The sequence below is a fragment of the Platalea leucorodia genome, assembly GCF_965183815.1.
Source record: "Platalea leucorodia genome assembly, chromosome: 4".
In the NCBI taxonomy this organism is placed as follows: Eukaryota; Metazoa; Chordata; class Aves; order Pelecaniformes; family Threskiornithidae; genus Platalea; species Platalea leucorodia.
The window spans coordinates 68,817,723-68,835,527 of NC_138826.1; positions in this window are offsets into that span (position 1 = coordinate 68,817,723).

The following is a 17,805-nucleotide window of genomic DNA, read 5'->3' on the forward strand; positions in this document are numbered from 1 at the left end:
TTAGCAGCCAAGCTCTAACACGGCTGTAATGAGCACAAATAAAATGTTTCAAATGCTCAACCTTGCCAAGTAAAAGCAGTTTTCCGTAGCAACAGTAGAAGGAGGAAAGGACACCTCTACCAAATATTATGTCCATCCTTGAAAGGGTGGGGGCACTACAGTTTCTAAAATAAAGGTTTTCCTACTTGCTGTCATGGCAAAATAGTGCTGTCTCTTCCCCTAGTCTCATTTTGGGGAATTTTTCAACCGTTTTTGTTAAAACTTAAAAAGTACATATGCTTATTCTGAGATAAAAATCCCACATGGGAAATATCTGTGCAGGTGAAACTTCATTAAAAGTTGAAAATAAAGACTTATAAAGGGAAGCGTCAGGAAACCCTGCTAACTGATGTTTTTAATGCTGCTTGCAAAATATCAGGAATCGGGAAAGAAACAGGGATTTGAGCCTGCGCTTCCAGCCTCCCTAATGGATTAGAGAGTGCTTAAGCAGCTCACATCCTCTGTGACAGGTTTGCAGTCAGGAGCGGGAGAAGCGGGACCATGGCAGTTTGCTCCAGCTCAACATCTGTGCCGTCGTCCAGGCAGCCCTTGCAAGGTACCACGGGCCCAGGAGGATGTGGACCATCGGGGGATCGGGTCTGAGCTACAACAGAAACACGGAAGCAGGATAATCCAACATGGCTGGGTGGGCCAGGCAGGGGAGGAGTGGGATGGCAAAAGGAGACAACCTGCAGGGAGGCTCAGCATCCCGAAGTGGAGCAGAGCTGCCCTGCTTTGCATTAATGGGTGCTCAGGCTCAAATGTCAGCATGTCCGCTTCATCAGTGAAGAGGCAGACGAGTGAGCAATTGCCTGATATCCGTGGAGGCTGTGGGGCGTGATTCAGCTGCGTGCGGCAGAAGTGTTGCCACCTCACCTCTAATGAACTAACACTGTAATGAACACAGCTCCCTTTGCAGAACACTTGTTTTATCTGTTGAATTAGGCTTGTTAGACAAACCCTAGAGAGGTTTTTCTTTTCATTTTTTTTTTCTTTTTCATAATCTGTGAAAGTTAAAAGCTTGTTGTTCTTTCACACAGTCACAGATTTGTCTTTTTGCTGTCTCATAAAGACATTTTGACTGCTTGAAATGTCATGTCACCAGTAGTGTCAATGTGAATGCAAGGAACTCTCAGAGGACAGTTAATCAAGACCATTAGCAAGGTCCCATGTAGAGCATTAAATACCAGTTTGGGAAAATTTAACTGTGTGATAATAAATAGAACAGGTAAAATCACCATGTTAGTGTTCCGGTCACTGCAGGCAGAGGTACCTGAAGTTTATGTTGCTCAAATTACATATGAGCAAATGAGTTGTTCTTTATTGTCTTTCATGACGTGAGTGGGAAACACTTGAAATCCCATAATATTTTTTGAAATTTCAGATTTTTTTCTAACCTAAACAAAGAAATAAATCTCTTAAAAATGTTCATAGCAAGAAAACTTCCCATACACAAAAACTAGCTCAAGTGAAAGCAAAATCTTTCACTTTAATAATTTTAAAATATTTTTATTTGATTTTGACTGCCTTATCTCTTATGTAGCCCTGGTATTGTGACCCTACTCCTTCACTGAAAAATTCTTGAATAATTTTTTTTAACTTGCATCTTTTGTTACAAAAATTAAAAAAAAAAATGTTTTCTGATAATTTTCAGTTCAATATATTTAATAGCAAAAAAACCCCTGACCAACCCTCATTACAGCCATTAACAATTTGCATTATTAAAAGAGGACAGGGAACTCTGGACTCAGATCCTATCTATCTCCTTTGCCAGAAGTGTGACTCTCAACTGCATACGTGGTGAGCTAGATGCAGCTGACAAGATCTAAAGAAGCTTTTAAACTAATAATTCCTCAGGTAGCTTGGAATCTGGGTGAGTGCCAGTGGGAGTTTGGCATATGGTCTGATAAATTTTGGTAGGAATATAGTGGCTTTCCAAGCCTTGATGAACTTTGCATCTGGGTATCTCCAAGAGATAGCATCTTCATCTTTATACACAGATTTCCCCCAGAAAATCAGTGCCCATAGCACAGCAAGCACACAGGGGTTGCTTGTGCCTGATCCTAATTATTTCCTTTTTTACTGAGTTACTTCATTTTTGTCCAGAGGATACTCTGGTTATTTTGCAGAAGCGTGATTTCACCGGCAGATAGAGAGACTGGAGGGAAGAGAGTATGTGCCGTGATGAGCGTGACACAAGGGATGTCCCACTGTGACTGTCAGGAGCAGGAGGTGCCCATCAAGGTGCCCACTGAAGCCTGCCACAGGTCTGCCTGCTCAGGTGCCTCCCAGACGCCACAATAGAGGCCTCTAATGCTACTGGTTCCGGGGGGGAGGAAACCAGACATGGCAAAGTCTGGTTCGTGCAGAAATATTTCGCTTAGGACTGGCTTTGGCCATGACCCAGATGGGAGCTGCACACTGACACCAATGCAGCTGCACCTGGGCCCTGGCGACTACGCTGAGTGATTTTAAAGGAAGGGCATCCCATAATGCATATCTCCTGGGTGTTTCCTGTTTTTTTTCCAATACTGATCCCACACAGGGTGATATGTGGTAGTGCAGGATGAGTGCGTGGGCCTGGTTTACAGCTGGGCGGAGGCACCCCTGCTTCAGAGCTGCCGTGGCCAGAGAGTGGCTGAGGGGCAGATTTTCCCACAGGAGCTGGACGCTTAACCTCAGAGAAACATGGGCATCTCCAGTTATTGGAGAGACACGGATGTTCTTTTCACCTCTCATCTGATGGACTGAATTTTCCTCTGAAGGGAGCCCTCTGGTTCCATTGATGACAGAATGAAGTGGAAGATGTGCTTAAATTAGATGCCTAATTTTTATGTGTCTGTGGTATGAATACTGTGCCTAACCACATCAAGAACTTCTAAAAATCCTGTTAAGCATTTTCTTGAATCTTCTGATGCCTAAAAATATTTGCAAATCCAGTCTCAGCTATTTCCTTAAAGAAATAAAAGATGAGTTTAACCTTCATGTTTAGGGTACTCCGAAATTAAGGCATCATGACTCATGATGAATCACGAGTACTCTAGCAGATCTCAAAAGTTTCTTCATCGTTTTCACTGTCTGAAAAGGAGAAAGTTCCATAGAAAGAGGCAGGCTTCAGGAGCTCTCATGTGGTGTGTAAAAACACACCAGGAGGGCAGAAGGCAATATTCCAAGGTTTGGGAGTTTTTTGTCCTTGCAAATCAAGAGGGTCACATAGAGGTTAAATTCCTGAATAAACATGTATTTTATTTTTCTTCAGCACTGAGGAGTAAAAACAGACAAAATGAGAACTGTCATTGCCAGAGTGGGTCAGACAGTTCTGGCACAGTCCAGCACAGAAATATATATAAACTTATTCATTACTTTAGACCAGCTCAGCAAACAGCCTGATATGTGGCTACTTTTTGCAATTATTTTCAGGAAAAAATCTTCCACAGTCTTACAGTAAATAATTCATGAGAGTATTTATCTAAAACTCCCTGTCCCCTGGCCCTGTAATTGCTTGCTCTTTAAACAATTCCTGTGTTTTGTATACATGTAACTGACTGTGTCTCAATCGCCTATGACAATATAATACAGGTAATTTTCTTTGGCTGCATTACTCTGTCATTACTTTGGCTTTCTGCTTAATATGTCACAGTAATGAATGTGTAACAATGCCTGGTAACTTTTCCTCTGCTCTTCTACTAGTTATTTAAAGTGAAGGGAGGGGGGCAGAGACTGAATTCTAATAAATAATATGTTCATTTCAGCTTTGTAATGAGAAAGAGAAAGGAAAAATATGAAGATGGCTGTTTATTTCTTAAGCCAATATAGCTTCAATCCATGATTATGGCTGGCAATGTGACTCTACGTGGCTATTTCATTGTGGATACATAAAAAACAGCAAAGAAAATGAAGTGTAAAAAAACCAGACAACCAGCAGGAGGAAAACATTTCATCTTGTACACAACTAAATAGGAAAAGAGACAAGCAGGCAACAGATGACAGATGAATGGGCCTATGATGGACTGCATTTTTGTGTCAAAACAGAGCCAACTGTCTAACAGTCATTCAGACGGTAGGAGAGGCACCACACAGCATGATTTCCAGTTCAGCTGGCACTTAGGGGTTTAATTATGTACATGGTAAATATTCTGCGAGGACAATATCCTGGCTTCAGATGTGGGCACCCAAAGCCAAGGCTTCTTTCTAGCTCTGCCTCTCCTACTGTTCTTAGTTTTCACTTTGAACTGATATAAAACTGTGCTGTGAATTCCCAGGGATGAGGGAAGCTGTCACAAATGCCACACCATCCTTTCCCATCCCATCCGTGCCACACGGAGGACATTAATTCCCCTGTTTGTTCCCTGCAGGGGTCCTGTGCTCTGACATGAGTCCTGCTATCTGACATGAAGTGGTTTGAAAAGATAAATAAAGCTGGCTCAGGGTTAGTTTTTACATTGGCGGGCGGACATAAACTACACAGTCCACTTGTTTCCTACTCTTCTCTCTGACCATCCTGTAGCCTGAGCAATGTAGCTCAGCACAGATGCTTTCCTTAAAACTGAAATGATACCAAGAGTATCAGATATAGCCTAGTGATGAGAAACAAGGACTTCTGACCAGTCATCTTTCAACCTGGAAGGAAAAGCAAGAAGCTTTTTTGCAAAGCACAGCGAGAAATAATTGCTTGGTTTTGAATATCTAATATTACAGTATGTCACGGAGGTACGCTAAAACTAACCAAAACGAAGGACGAACTCAAACAACTTTATTGCACAAAACAACCAAAACCACGCAACAGAAACCAACGAGAAACAGGGGTAAACTGAAATCAATCAACACTCTGATAACATTTAACACCTAACAGGTCCAACGTGCCAGTCGTGCGGGTGTTGTTATTGCACAGCAATACACACGAGAGTGATGATCCAAAGCGCGTGCACACTCTCACTCACAAAGCGGGGGAAACCCTCTCCCTCCCGTGGGTACCCAGATGTAATCGCTCACCCGGGGAGGGGGGTGTGTGTGTGTCTGTGTGTGAGGGCTCACTCAAGGATATCCAGAAGAAATCACTCACCAGAAGGAGGTGAGGGCACTCAATCCCGGGAAGTTTCCTCAGGCGGCGTCCCAACCCCAGGGGAGAGGTTTCAAATACGGAGCCGCTGCTCTGAGAAGACCACTCAAAAGGGGGCCTCCGGCGGCGCCCCACTTATACCCCGGGTCGGATCTGAGCTGTGGCCATCGCCGGTCGTGATCTAGAAGCTTCTCCGAGCCAAGGCGCCTCGCTGGTTGTGGGCCCGGCCTGGCGGCGGAGAGGCCCCGCTCCTCCTGCTCCCCCGCCTGCGGGCACGGCAGAGCACAAAAGGCGCGAAAATGAGGCGCGAAAAGGCAGCGATCACCATGTTAAAAGCCCCGATCTTCGGCGGGGGGGCCGCAGGGTACCTGTCACACAGTATAAGTAATACTGTATGATTAGTAGTAAGTGGCTTTGTTAACTATATTAGAGCATCCCTGTGCACACAACTGTCGTTGGTTGGTAGAAGCCCATTGAATGGCAGATTGAGCAATCAGTTCCCATTATTGCTGATTTCTCTCATGCTGCCTCCAACTCTGCTTTTGCTGGTGTAAAACCAGCAGTAACTTCACTGAAGTCAAAGAAGCTAAACAAGTTAAAAGTCCGGTGTTGAACCGGAATCCCTCCAGCTGACCCAGCCTCACAGAGGGTCTGCCACCCAGAAGCGCTCCTCTGGCGACTTCGCCTCTTCATCGCTTTCCACAGAGCAATGTTCAGACCAAGAAGAAGGGTGTTGGGTGCAATGTTTGGAAATATTCGGCTTTGGCTGCTTCAAGGCTAAGAAGAGCTTTTCTCCTTGATGGCCATAATCACTGTGAGGCTTTGACCAGTGGAAATAGTTAACCTGCTGTTAAATCCAAGGTGCTGCTTGTAAGAAACAGGTACCTTTCTAATACAGTTCTAGTCTTTGAACAAGTAGCCTCAGAGCAGGGATGAAAGGACTGGCTCTGCAAGAGCAGAAAGATGTCATATCTTCTCCAGGCTAGAGTTTCCTTCTGGCTTTTCCTTTTAAGTTTTTAGACATTAGGAAAGTGATGTAGCCTGCAGATTAGACTCTTCACAGTGTGTATATACTGAAGTCATATGCAGGCCTCTTGGATTTTGTTTCTGTGGGAAAGATGAGTGAAGAGATGGAAGAGAGGGACTGGGGTGCTCTTTGGGGCTCTGTAAATCTTTCACCCTTTGCAAGATAACTTTAAGTACTTGAGACCTCACTGGTTTGTTCGATTTAGTGCCTCTTAACAAAGGTGGCAGATCATTTTTCTGTTCTGATTTGTTGCGACCATGTTGCTGCTGTGTCCTGACTGATCATGACAAGAATGGACAGGTACTATCCTTCAGTAGCTCCTTTCCTTCGTTGCTACTAAGCGCCAAATGAAGGTTCAGGCAGTTGATCGTTTGTGTCAATGACCTTTGGGGTATTCCCCTGCTGTCCAGGCTTGTCCCTCTTGTTGTCTGCATATGTGATCAGAGAGAACATGAGGTGGCTGCGGTGCAGATGTGGTGGCTGTAAATGTATCTCTAGTTCTCTTTCCAAAGCCAAGTTTTCTAGAAATGAGGATTTTCCTAGGAATTTACCAAAAAAAAATCTCTTCTTCCCCTTGGCAATATTTTTCTTTCCATTTTAGCGATCAGAATTACAAAATTGTCTCCCCCAGTTCACTGATTCCTTCCTTGCCAGCCTTTCAGTTTTCCTGGAGTTTGATTTACCTATGAAATGAAAAACTCAAGGAAAGCATTCCCTTTCTACCCACTCTCTTTGTTTCATTAAAATAAACCTAACCAACACAAACTGTGATTTTTCCAGTACAAAAACATTTAAGTGGAAGATTTTCATCAGGTCCTACAAGAGCTGGTATCTGCAGACAGGGACTGCAGCACATGGGGAGCGATGAGAGGGGCAGGAAGGATGGCTGTCTGCCACATGGCCTGGTACCACCTCCTTACAAATCCAACTAAATCTGGCCCTGTGCTTCTAAAAGGTATTCTTCGTCTTCTGCCCTTGTGGCTATCCTGTCAAGCTGTTTCTGTCTGGGATAGGGCATGGCTGCCTGCTAACTCTGCTGTGGTTATCAGATGAAATGGAAGAACCCTTCTGTACTTGTGCAGTTTTCTCATAGCTTTTAGGAACAATTTGAGAAGTTGTCTCTGATTTACAAAGCCCTTCCAGCTGTGGGCTGTGGTTTCCCTTCCTGACACTGTTTTTGTTCATTACAGCAATTGAAAAAAAGCTTGGGCTTTTCTGCATATAGTCTCCAGATTGGAGATCTGGCTATTCTGGCTGCATGTTACTTTTCCTTGGTGCTTTTAAACCCTGGAATTTGCTTCTCTGCTAGGCTAATAGAAGCAAAATAAATTGACTCTCACAGCATGTGGCAATCCCTGAGGGTCACAGGTAAATGCACTTTTAATTGCCCCTTCTGTTTGTGTCTGTGTGGTTGGAGATGCAGGGATAGGAAAAGATAGAAAGTACTTGCCAAATAAGTGGTTAATTATTTAGCAATAGCTGAACCAGGAGAAATTGATCTTGCAAGACCTAATTGGAGCTGATTTTTCTAAGGAGAGCAAGCAGCTGCTTGTGACCCCAGGTTATGCAGAGGTCTAGAGGTGTAACTGCCGTAAGGTAGATAGATACCTGTGCAAGTCTTCCAGTGTTTGAGGAGGGAGTAAAGCAGGGAGGCCCATCTCTGCTGTCATTTACCCTGGACTTCCTCTTAGGACGCTTGCCTGTTCTGTATCCAGAAATACTGCTGCCCGTTTCCCCTACAGCTAGGCAGCTGGGTAGGATTTCATGATGTGTTCTCTTGGTTACAGATTCTTCCTTCTCTATATAGTATAAGATGAGCCACAGAGAGAGAGCAAGAGGCCTGTATACCTTTAATGGACTCTGCTTTATTACTGAACTGCATTATCCAAGCTTCTCAGATGGGATATGCAATTTCAGTGAGTTCACAGCCAATGATTTCTCTTTATTTGTCAGTTGTTTTCCTGCCATGTGATACTAAGAGGGTATGAGGGTTGCCGAGGTGTCAGCAGCCGAGGAAATAAATATGCTGATAAAATGACTTACTAGGTTGCAGTAACAGAAACTGTCTAAATTCCTTGCTAACAAAACCAAGTCATGATAAATTACATCCCTGCATTTGAAAACACCCCCAGTTCCCTAATAATAACCTCTCCAGATGAATCTGTGCAGCACCGGCTATGTTTCAGTTTATGGGAGACTCATGCTATGTCCATTTGAAGAATTGATGACCCTCTGTAGCCATTTCAAATCCAATTTGTCCCACACACTGTGAGATAAAGATTTTCACTTGTGTTGAGTGTTAACCCAGAGAGTGCTGAACTTCTCACAAAATGAGAGCTGAGGAGGAAAGGAGTGTAGAGCTCTGTCTGATGGGAGCAGAGTGGAGATGCAGAAACATGAATGCTGTAGAAGCACTGAGTACACATTTTGATACTGTCCTTATAAATCTCATATTAAAAGGAAATCATAAGTGTACATAATATCCTATAGGAAATGCTAATGGTTTAGAAGTTCAGGAAATCCTGAGCCAGAACACATTACTAAGACTATAGAGAACATTAGTTGTGCAAGGGAGCTCCCAACGTACTATTACTAGAGCTTCCTAAAGGATAAAGGGAATCATCCAGTACATGGAAACTTCTTTAGAAGGGTTTTAACCCCTTCTTTGGTGGCTTAAACAGAAGAGCCTAGGCTAACGCATGCAATTGTGCCCGTGGCTTTTGGTTATTACAGAATCACAGAATGGCTGAGATTGGAAGTGACTTCTGGAGGTCATCTTGTCCAATGGCCCTGTTCAAGCAGGGCTACCTAAAGCAGGTTCCCCAGGACCATGTCCAGATGGCTTTTGAATATCTCCAAGGATGGAGACTCCACAAATCTTCCTGGGCAACCTGTACCAGTGCTCGGTCACCCTCACAGTAAAAAAGTGTTTTCTGATGTTCAGAGGGACCCTCCTGTGTTTCAGTTAGTGTCCATTGCCCCCTGTCCTGTCACCGGGCACCACTGAAAAGAGCCTGGCTCTGTCTTCTTTGCACCCTCCTTTCAGGTATTTATATACATTGATGAGATCCTCCCTGAGCCTTCTCTTCTCCAGACTGAACAGTCCCAGCTGTGTCAGTCAGTGCTCCAGTCCCTTAATCATCTTAGTGGACTTCACTGGACTCTCTCCAGTGTGTCCACGTCTCTCTTGTATTGAGGAGCCCAGAACTGGACACAGCACTCCAGGTGTGGCCTCACCAGTGCTGAGTACAGTGGAAGGATCGCCTCCCTTGACCTGCTGGCAACATTCCTCCTAATGCAGCCCAGGATACCATTAACCTTCTTTGCCACAAGGACGCATTGATGGCTTATGTTCAGCTTGATGTCCACCAGGACAAGCCAGTTGTTTCATCATAGAAGTTCATCAGGTTGGTCAGGCACCAGGTTGGGTACCTTCTGAACACTGAACTAGAAATGACTTAAGTAGAACAGATTTGCAGAGAGCATCTGCTTAACACTTCCTGCAAGTCAGTCTTTTATAGGTATCTAAGATTGTGCATTTAAACTAAGCAGTTTAAATTTTATCTTAAATGAAGCTGGAAGCAAATAGCAATTCAAGACGTATGTCTGACTACACCAGACAACATCTTTACTTTTATGTTTAACGATCAGGGGAAGAAAAGAGCTGTTTAAGAAAAATCCCTCAATTTATAGTTTTCCTTATTAGCACAGATCTATAATATCTACCTATACAGACTGAAAATTATGCCTTTCTGTGTGCTATTAAGTACTGATTCTTAAGTGTTAGAGATCTATTTCGCCTCTACATGAGGTCTGATTTAATTATTTAGTATTCTGTAAAGGCCTAGTTCCAGCTCCTTTATAAGTCATTGGAAATGTTCCCTTGATCTCAGCATGTAGGTACCTACGAGTGCTGCTCAGGCTGAACACTCAGCCTCTGGAAGGAAGAATTACTGCCTGCTGCACATCGATGAAGCTCTCCCAGCCAACCCCCCCAGCCCCCCGAGAGTCACCACAGCCCCTCTGCAAGGAGCCATTGGTTCAGTGAGGAAAACAAGGGAGAGAGACCCACAGGAGAGGAACCTCTTCCACAGTTATAGCAATATTTTAAGTAGCCTTTTAACTGAGTAACACTATAGGCTGCAAGAACCTGGGTTTTTGATAACATCTGTCCTTCAGCCACGTCAGTTGCCCTAGTCTCTTGTGTCTGTCAAACCTTTTAACGACCTACCACTGATGTTTGAGAAGGACTGTGAATAACACTCAAGCTTCTGGTTATACTTCCATATGACCTTCTCCAGGTGAAGCCGCTTTCCACATGGGGAGTGTCTACTGTGTCCCAACTCTGTAGAGAGATCAGATAGGCACTGCTTTTCTCTTGTATTCAGAGTCCTGCTACTGACCCTGAAAGACTGTTGGGATTGAGTGATACCTCCTTTAAGAAGAAAGGAGGATGAAAAGGGATGGGCTTCAAAGTTTAAAGGGAAACTTAAATCTTCAAAGAGATCTTCAGTGTCTGGCTGCCGCCTTACCTAAAACTGCAAGATGAACAAGTAGGTTGCAAATACGAGGGAGGAGACCATAGCAGATGGCAAAGCTCATTTTATTCACACCAAAGAAAGCCCAAAGATGAAGACACAAACTATTTTAGACCAGCGTGATTATGTCTAAATGCATATTGGATTATCTGTACAAATGAACTGTAGCGCTATAGTCACAAATTCATGGCTTTTTGAGATGAAAGGCTGAAGTTTTTTAGAACTGGCAGCATGTTGTTGCATGGAGTTTCTGCAAAGTCAGTTGATAATATATGAGATACAGTAAGTTCTACTGGTTTTGCATGTGTGATTTGGGCACTGAAACATCAGTCCAGAACCAAAACCCACTTCAATACATCTAAAAATTTAAGTAGCTGCTTAATAGATCTATTCTGGAAAGCACTTAATCGTGCACTTACGTTTATGCACATGTTTAAGTCCTATTGATTTCAAAATGGAATTTAAGCACACACCTAAATGCTTCACTGATTTGTGATATGGAGGAACAAAAGAATTGCATAGTGGAACAGATTAAAGGACCATCTAATAAGGTATCCAATACCCATCAATGCCCAATAATGCATTTTACTTTTTAGTGCTATATTGTGAAGAAATTTCTTCCTGACCTCAGCAGGTAACCATGCCCTGAAGCATGAGGATTGATAGCCCTTGTAATTGTGTTTAGCTAGTGTCCTTGCAGATGTTCTTTGTATTTATATAAATGCTGAATCACTTCTTGAACCTGGAGAGCCATCCCTCTCAATCTCTGGAGCACTGAATATCATGGTTTAATTATACCTTTTGTAAACAACATTACCTTTCACCCGCTCACAATGTGTTGCTTTGTAATTTTATTCAATGGCCGCCAATTTACTTTTTATTACCAAAAAGGCTGACTAACAGCGCTTTCTCGGCCTTCCTTTTGCCATTCATAATTCTCTATACCTTTATTGTACCTGCCTTTAGTTCTCAAATTATCATTTTCCTTCTTCTGAAGTGTCCTAAAGTGAACTACCTCACTCACAGGAAAATACATCTCTCACAGCTCTCCTAAGTGCCTGGTCTCAGGACTCACTAACAGCTTTGACGTAAACTCTAGCTCAGGAGCAATGCATGCAGGAGCAGACCAAGAGCTTGGCAACATCCCAGGGTATGTATATGCTATCATCAGCTAAGCTGTCACCCCTGCCCTCTTCCCAGACCAGCATTGCCAGTCATCTGCGTCTGTAGACCTGCATGAAGAGGCTGACAGCACGGTTTGCAGAGGAGAAGCCCCAGGCGTGCTCAGCACCTCAGTGTGTGCCCAGGATCCTCTTCAGGGGATTTAAGTGCATGAGTTATGATCCAGGCCCATCAACACCTCTTCTGCTCCTAAACACAGAGTTGATTCTTTGAGCTCACATGAAACCTTAGCTAAAAGGTATTATCATAGGCAGAAAGCTAATGGCTCAAGGGGATCAGCAGGTTCATGGCCTGCTCCTTTGTCTTGCTACACACACACAACCTCAGAAAGTCACAACCTGGTTGTTGCTTCTAGCAAGGCAGTAACCAGAGGCAGGCATTTCTTTGCAATAGTACCTTCTACAATAGGCTCAGAAAACTTGGATATTGTGTGGCAGGAAGCAATAAAATCTCTGTCTGTACTTCCATCTTCCTTGCATGGAGAGGGAAATAGCAGCCCTTTGTTGTCAATTATTCTTCACTGTGTTGCTGTGAGCAGGTGGCACAGAGTAATAAAAGGACACCTTTTCTTTCCTATCTCCTTTCTTCTTAAGTGTGGAGAAGTCTTCTTCACCTGAGGCTGATTTCTGACATTCTCTTATACCTGTTATTACACGTGTTGGTTCACTGAAGTCAGTGGAGACCTCACTTTGTGAAGACATCTAAAATTCTCTGTGAGAGGTTACCTGAATCTGGCCCCACATGGGATCATTGTGCAATGAAGGTGCAAAAAGGCAGGAGGACGGGAAAGGAGGAGGAGATCAGGTGATCAGATCCCACAGCAACTTTTGCAATGGTTAAAGGGCAACACGAGGCATTTCTGATTCTTTATTCACTTTCTTCAGTTTTTAAAACACTGCATAATCTGTGAAACAAGACTGTCTTTCTTGATACTAGTATCATGATTCCTATGGGTCTTAGTGGAAAGATTGGGATACAGAAATACTGACAGTCTGGAGAACCTGGTTGGAAAAGGCTCCCGTGATGGAGGGAGCTGCTCACATGCAAAGAGAAGAGACAGGCTGATGCCACTGTTGGGGAGCAACAAAGTCAGAGCATGGATCACTAATGAAGTCTGGTCAAGGGCACTGGATGCAAGGATAGCCTCTTCAGACTGGATGGGTGATATCCTTGGGGATGAACGAGACAAGCACAAGAGAGGAACGGGCTGAGACACTGAGAAACAGCTCTGGTGGAAAACAGCAAGATTCAGGCACAAAGTAGATGGGAAAGGCAAAAAAAAGTGAAGATGCCAATGGGGATACCAGGTACAGGTCAAGCCAACAGGGAAGAAACTGATTCAGAAAGGAGAAAGGAAAAGCTTTTAAAAGGGGAAATAAGTATCTTCTTTCTGCTATGTCCAATATGGCCAAATTAAATAATCTTAGGTATTTCTAATCTTCCTTTCAATGGAAACTCTCCAAGGCTTCCCTGGCCTCTGCAGGCAATCACTTTAGGCTCTGAAGCAAGAGATATGATTACTGTTATAATTATCTTAGCTTGTATAGATACAAATTTTACTAATGGTCATAAAATTATCCAGTGTGGGCTCTTTTTTCCCTTCCTTTTAGCCAGCCTCTGCATTAGTGTCCTTAACTTCCTAGGGCTATGGATTTCTGAAGGGGAGTACATGCTGCACAAGTCAGTCTGCTGCTTGGATTTCTTCTAAATATACAGCCTTTTACAATCCCCAGCCCACAGCTTCCCTTGGCTTTCTAAAGGCTTTCGAATAATGAAAAGTGAATTGGGAAATGAACTATTGTTATGGGTGAATTTTATCAGATAGTTTTATGGAAATTGGTGGATTATTTATATATACCGTAATTGTAACACGATTCACTAAATACATTTGAACGCTAAATGTACTGCTTATTAATTTACATTTTAAGAGTCCCCTTGTTCTTGCATTATGTGACAATATAAAAAGCACAGACTGATTAGTTTTCACTATTTCTCATATAATTATGAATACCTCAATCAAGTCTCTCCTAGCTCCGTTTTTCTTTCAGGCAAAATACAATAGGGTCCTTAAAATTTTCAGGTTTTACTTTTGACAAGTAGATAAGATTGCCTCATTATCTGAAATATTGCTCTGTACTTCCCTAAATTGTTACTGGAACTATCAACACGCTATTTAACTGCACAGGCTTGCTTCACTACCCAAGGCATCCAAATAGGTTTAATGGCCACTTATGCCTGTGTGGGGTAATTACCACAATGCCACCTCACTCCTCACTTCACTCTGTAAGACTTTGATTCAACAAGGTATGCAACCTTGTGCCTGATTTGGGAGACAGCCTAGCTGAAGCCAATGGGTTTCTTCAAATGATTTTGATCGGTGACAAGCTTAAACTCTGCATTGGAAGAAGGCCTAAATGACTCCACAAAAATGGCAGGCAAGCTTTTGGTGAGCAGTTAATTGGGGCAAGCGGTGTCTTTTATCCTGTGCTTCTGTGGCTGGGATGCAGCTAGTGCTGCTGACACCACCACAAATATGCTCTGAGAGCAGCAGGATTAGCAAAGCCCTGTTTCGCCTGCATTTATACCCTTGCTCCTATGCATCCCCCCCTAACTACCTGTCTTCCCAACTCCTATACAGTGTCATTGCTTGCAGGCCTTTCTATAGCCTGCCCACCACCCTGGCAGTGTCACAGGACTTGCATCCCCCTCTCATGTGCCTAATTTGGCAGCTAGGCAGAGGGAAGATTGTTCTGCAGCAGACCTGCATGGGCAGGCTGAGCAAAGCAGGTAACTGTAGAGCTCACTTTGAAGCCTTTCCTTCTATGGTGACATTGATTTGGATCCCTTTCCTCTATCCAGCCCCAATTCTTACAAAGGCATAAGAGTTTCATATCTCTGAAACCTCCTTAAAGGTTGTTGAAATTAGGCAATGACTTAAAGCTATGCAGGGAAGGAGGTGGGGAAGCAGCAGGCAGAAGGACAATTTCATAAGGCTTGTTTCCTCAGGAAATGAGGATAATAAATAAATAATTGAGTCAGGCTGCAGGTCTCTGTGATTATATGAGCAAGATTAATTTACTTTTTTCCCCCATAATAACACTCATTGTAAGAGCCTTGCTCTGGGGTTCTTAGATGGCTAGAAGTATTTCATAAACCTGCCTATCATAAGAATACAAAAGGTAGTTAACCTGGCAACTCGTGGATTTACCTTTGCTATTTCCATGCTATTTCCCTCCAAATTCCTGTAGCAAGGAAGTTCAGTTGTGGGGAGGGGAATAAAACAGGGTATGTGCAGCCCAGCAGGCAGGAGAGATTGATGGTCTTTCACACGCCTGTGATTCACACTGCAGGTCATGAATGCCACGTGCTGGATCAACAATCTCTCCTCCTTTCTCAGCAGAGGCCTATTCCCTTTGGCCCATGAAGACCCTCTGGGGTGGTAATAAGAAAATATTATTCCTGGCATGATACAATAGATTACTGCTGAGGGAACTCCACCATCAGGTTAGAGAAAATGCTCCAGGTGAGAATGGGCCCAGCTGGAGAACCGGCTGTGATGACCTGCAGGGCAGATGGAGACTCTAGGGCCCCTTCTGCTTTTGGCTTTGTCCTGATTTCAGCCACTCCTGCAAAGGCCTGTGTGGACAGAGGAGGCCAGTTTCCACCATGATCCTTGTTAAAGTTGAAACTCCAACTTTAGCAGCTAGGCTGCGAAGGGCTAAAGCTATAGCACTGGCCACCTGTGGCTGTTAAGTAGGTCTTTGCTGCTTTTGTCCTCCCTTCTGCTGACACTTTCAGAAGACAGACTCTGTGTGTGTGTACAAGAGAGATGGACAACTTGAGCTGGACTCTTCCCTGCTGCTGACACCACACTTCTACCTCAGCAAGATGCTGCCCTGGCAGGAGCTGCCAGCCTTCCAGCAAAGCATCATCTGTCAGGTGGAGCATTAAGCTGCTCACTATGGAAGCCAAGCCTATTAAAATACAATCCATCTCAGGGATATAGTGAGAGATGCATTGACCAGTCTCAACATTAAGAGCAGCAGCAGACTTCCTGCACTCAGCATTTCCACCTGAAAACAAGCTTGCTAAATGATTCCTTTGCACGCTCCTTAGCTTGCATCCACAGGCCTCCCAGTCTGGTGTGTTTACTGTATCTCCTGGCTGCATCCTTAGTCAATTTTTCCTCTTATCATAAAAGAAATAAAAGTTTACCAAACAGATGAATAATTCTGATTAACTACAAATGGCTGGATCCCAAAGGTGTCCCTGTGGTGCAATTATCCACTCCCCCTTTGCTGTAACAGAAGAGCATCTCTTTATATTTCTGTCAGATGATGATACTGCAGTAATTTAGTGCTCTGCAGGCAAATACCATGGCTCTGCCTCGCCCACCTCCATCCATCCTACCCTAGTGGCACATCTCACAGCTGGGACCACAGGGCAAAGCATTATAAGGAATTTCCCCACATTATTTGGTGGACAAACCAGCAACCCTTGCCCTGGATTAACCCAGGCAATCCATCCCTGAAGCTGCTGAGTGCCTTAAAGCCCAGGATATGTACTCACAGACACAGTAGCTAGGTTTTAGCCCTGGCATATTTAGCGATGCTGCTGTGCTGGACTGGTGCTTCTCACAGCTCTCACTGTGCCTCTGGTCAGCAGCTCTCTAGCAAGCCAAAGGTTTTATGAGCGCTAGATAACCACAGCCTGGCTTCCAGTCTCCATTCCCCCATCAGAGGTTGATTGCCTTTTAACCACACAAAGTGCTGGCTCCACCATCCTCTCTTATTAGCTGTTTACAAATCTACTGGAGAAAGTTGTTACTGATGTCTCTCCTGTAGTGAAAGCTTAATTTGAGGAACAACTTATCTTCCTGCATGCTCAGATCCTTCTTTTTCTCTTCTTGTCTTTCATAGGAGGTGTGTACACAAATCAGTGGAGCGCAGGGCAAGCGCTTTCCAAGCCGGTATCAGATTTGGAAGTGGCAGGAGAGAGCTGGGGACAGCTGAGAAGCTGGCCACTCAGCCTGGGAATGGTGCTGGGCGCATCTGGCTATCCTGTTGTGGGGACCTGAACTGGCATGAACACGGTTCTCATGTCTGTCTGTTGTGAGAAAGGAGCAATTTGGGCCATCGTAAGAAGACAGATATGGTGTTACAGAGCCATACTTCAAGCAAGATTAATTTTTCATTTGTATAGTATGTGGTTCTGCAAGCACATTGCTACAGAAGGTATGTTTACATTGCTGATACTGGTGTGCTGGTGGTGTTGGGTAGAGATATCAGAGTGACCATTACTAGGGAAACTAGCTTGGGTAGCAGAAAAGTGTAGCCACAGAAAACAGAGTTTACAGCATGCTTATTTACCCTGTTTCTTGTAGCAGAGATCTCAGGACCTCATCTGGCAGATGCCGGGGCTCTGTGCCCTCAAACACAGGGAATTTAGTAGATACCTCTTGCAACTGTACGTATGTCTCTTGAAGGTTCAGCAGAAGTGCTACTCATGGGCTTTGCACATCCTGCCTGTAGCTCTAAGCTTTGGTTGTATGGGTTTGATTTGCTATCAAGCTAGACATGCAAGCTTATGCTGTTTCAGCTGTAAGGCTAGACTATGTCTTCCTTCCATTGGGCCTGAACGTGTGCTCTGCATCTCTTGTTTGTTGACACCATTTCTTACAAAATGGAATAGATCTAAAAGGATTCATGGAGGGAGATTCACCGCCATGCTTCGGTGAAAAGGACATTCCTGAAGGAAATTCATTTCAGGGATGTTCTCCATTCCTTCCTCAGATCAGGACATTCAGCCCAGCCCTTACCTCTAGGTTATTGGGTATTCATGAATTACACTCCCTCACAGCCTCTTCTGGATGTGCTTCCTGTATAAGGAAATATATTTAAATATTCACTCGGAAAGAATAACTCTCTGTTGTGGAAGCCAGGAGCAATTGGAGTTTCAGT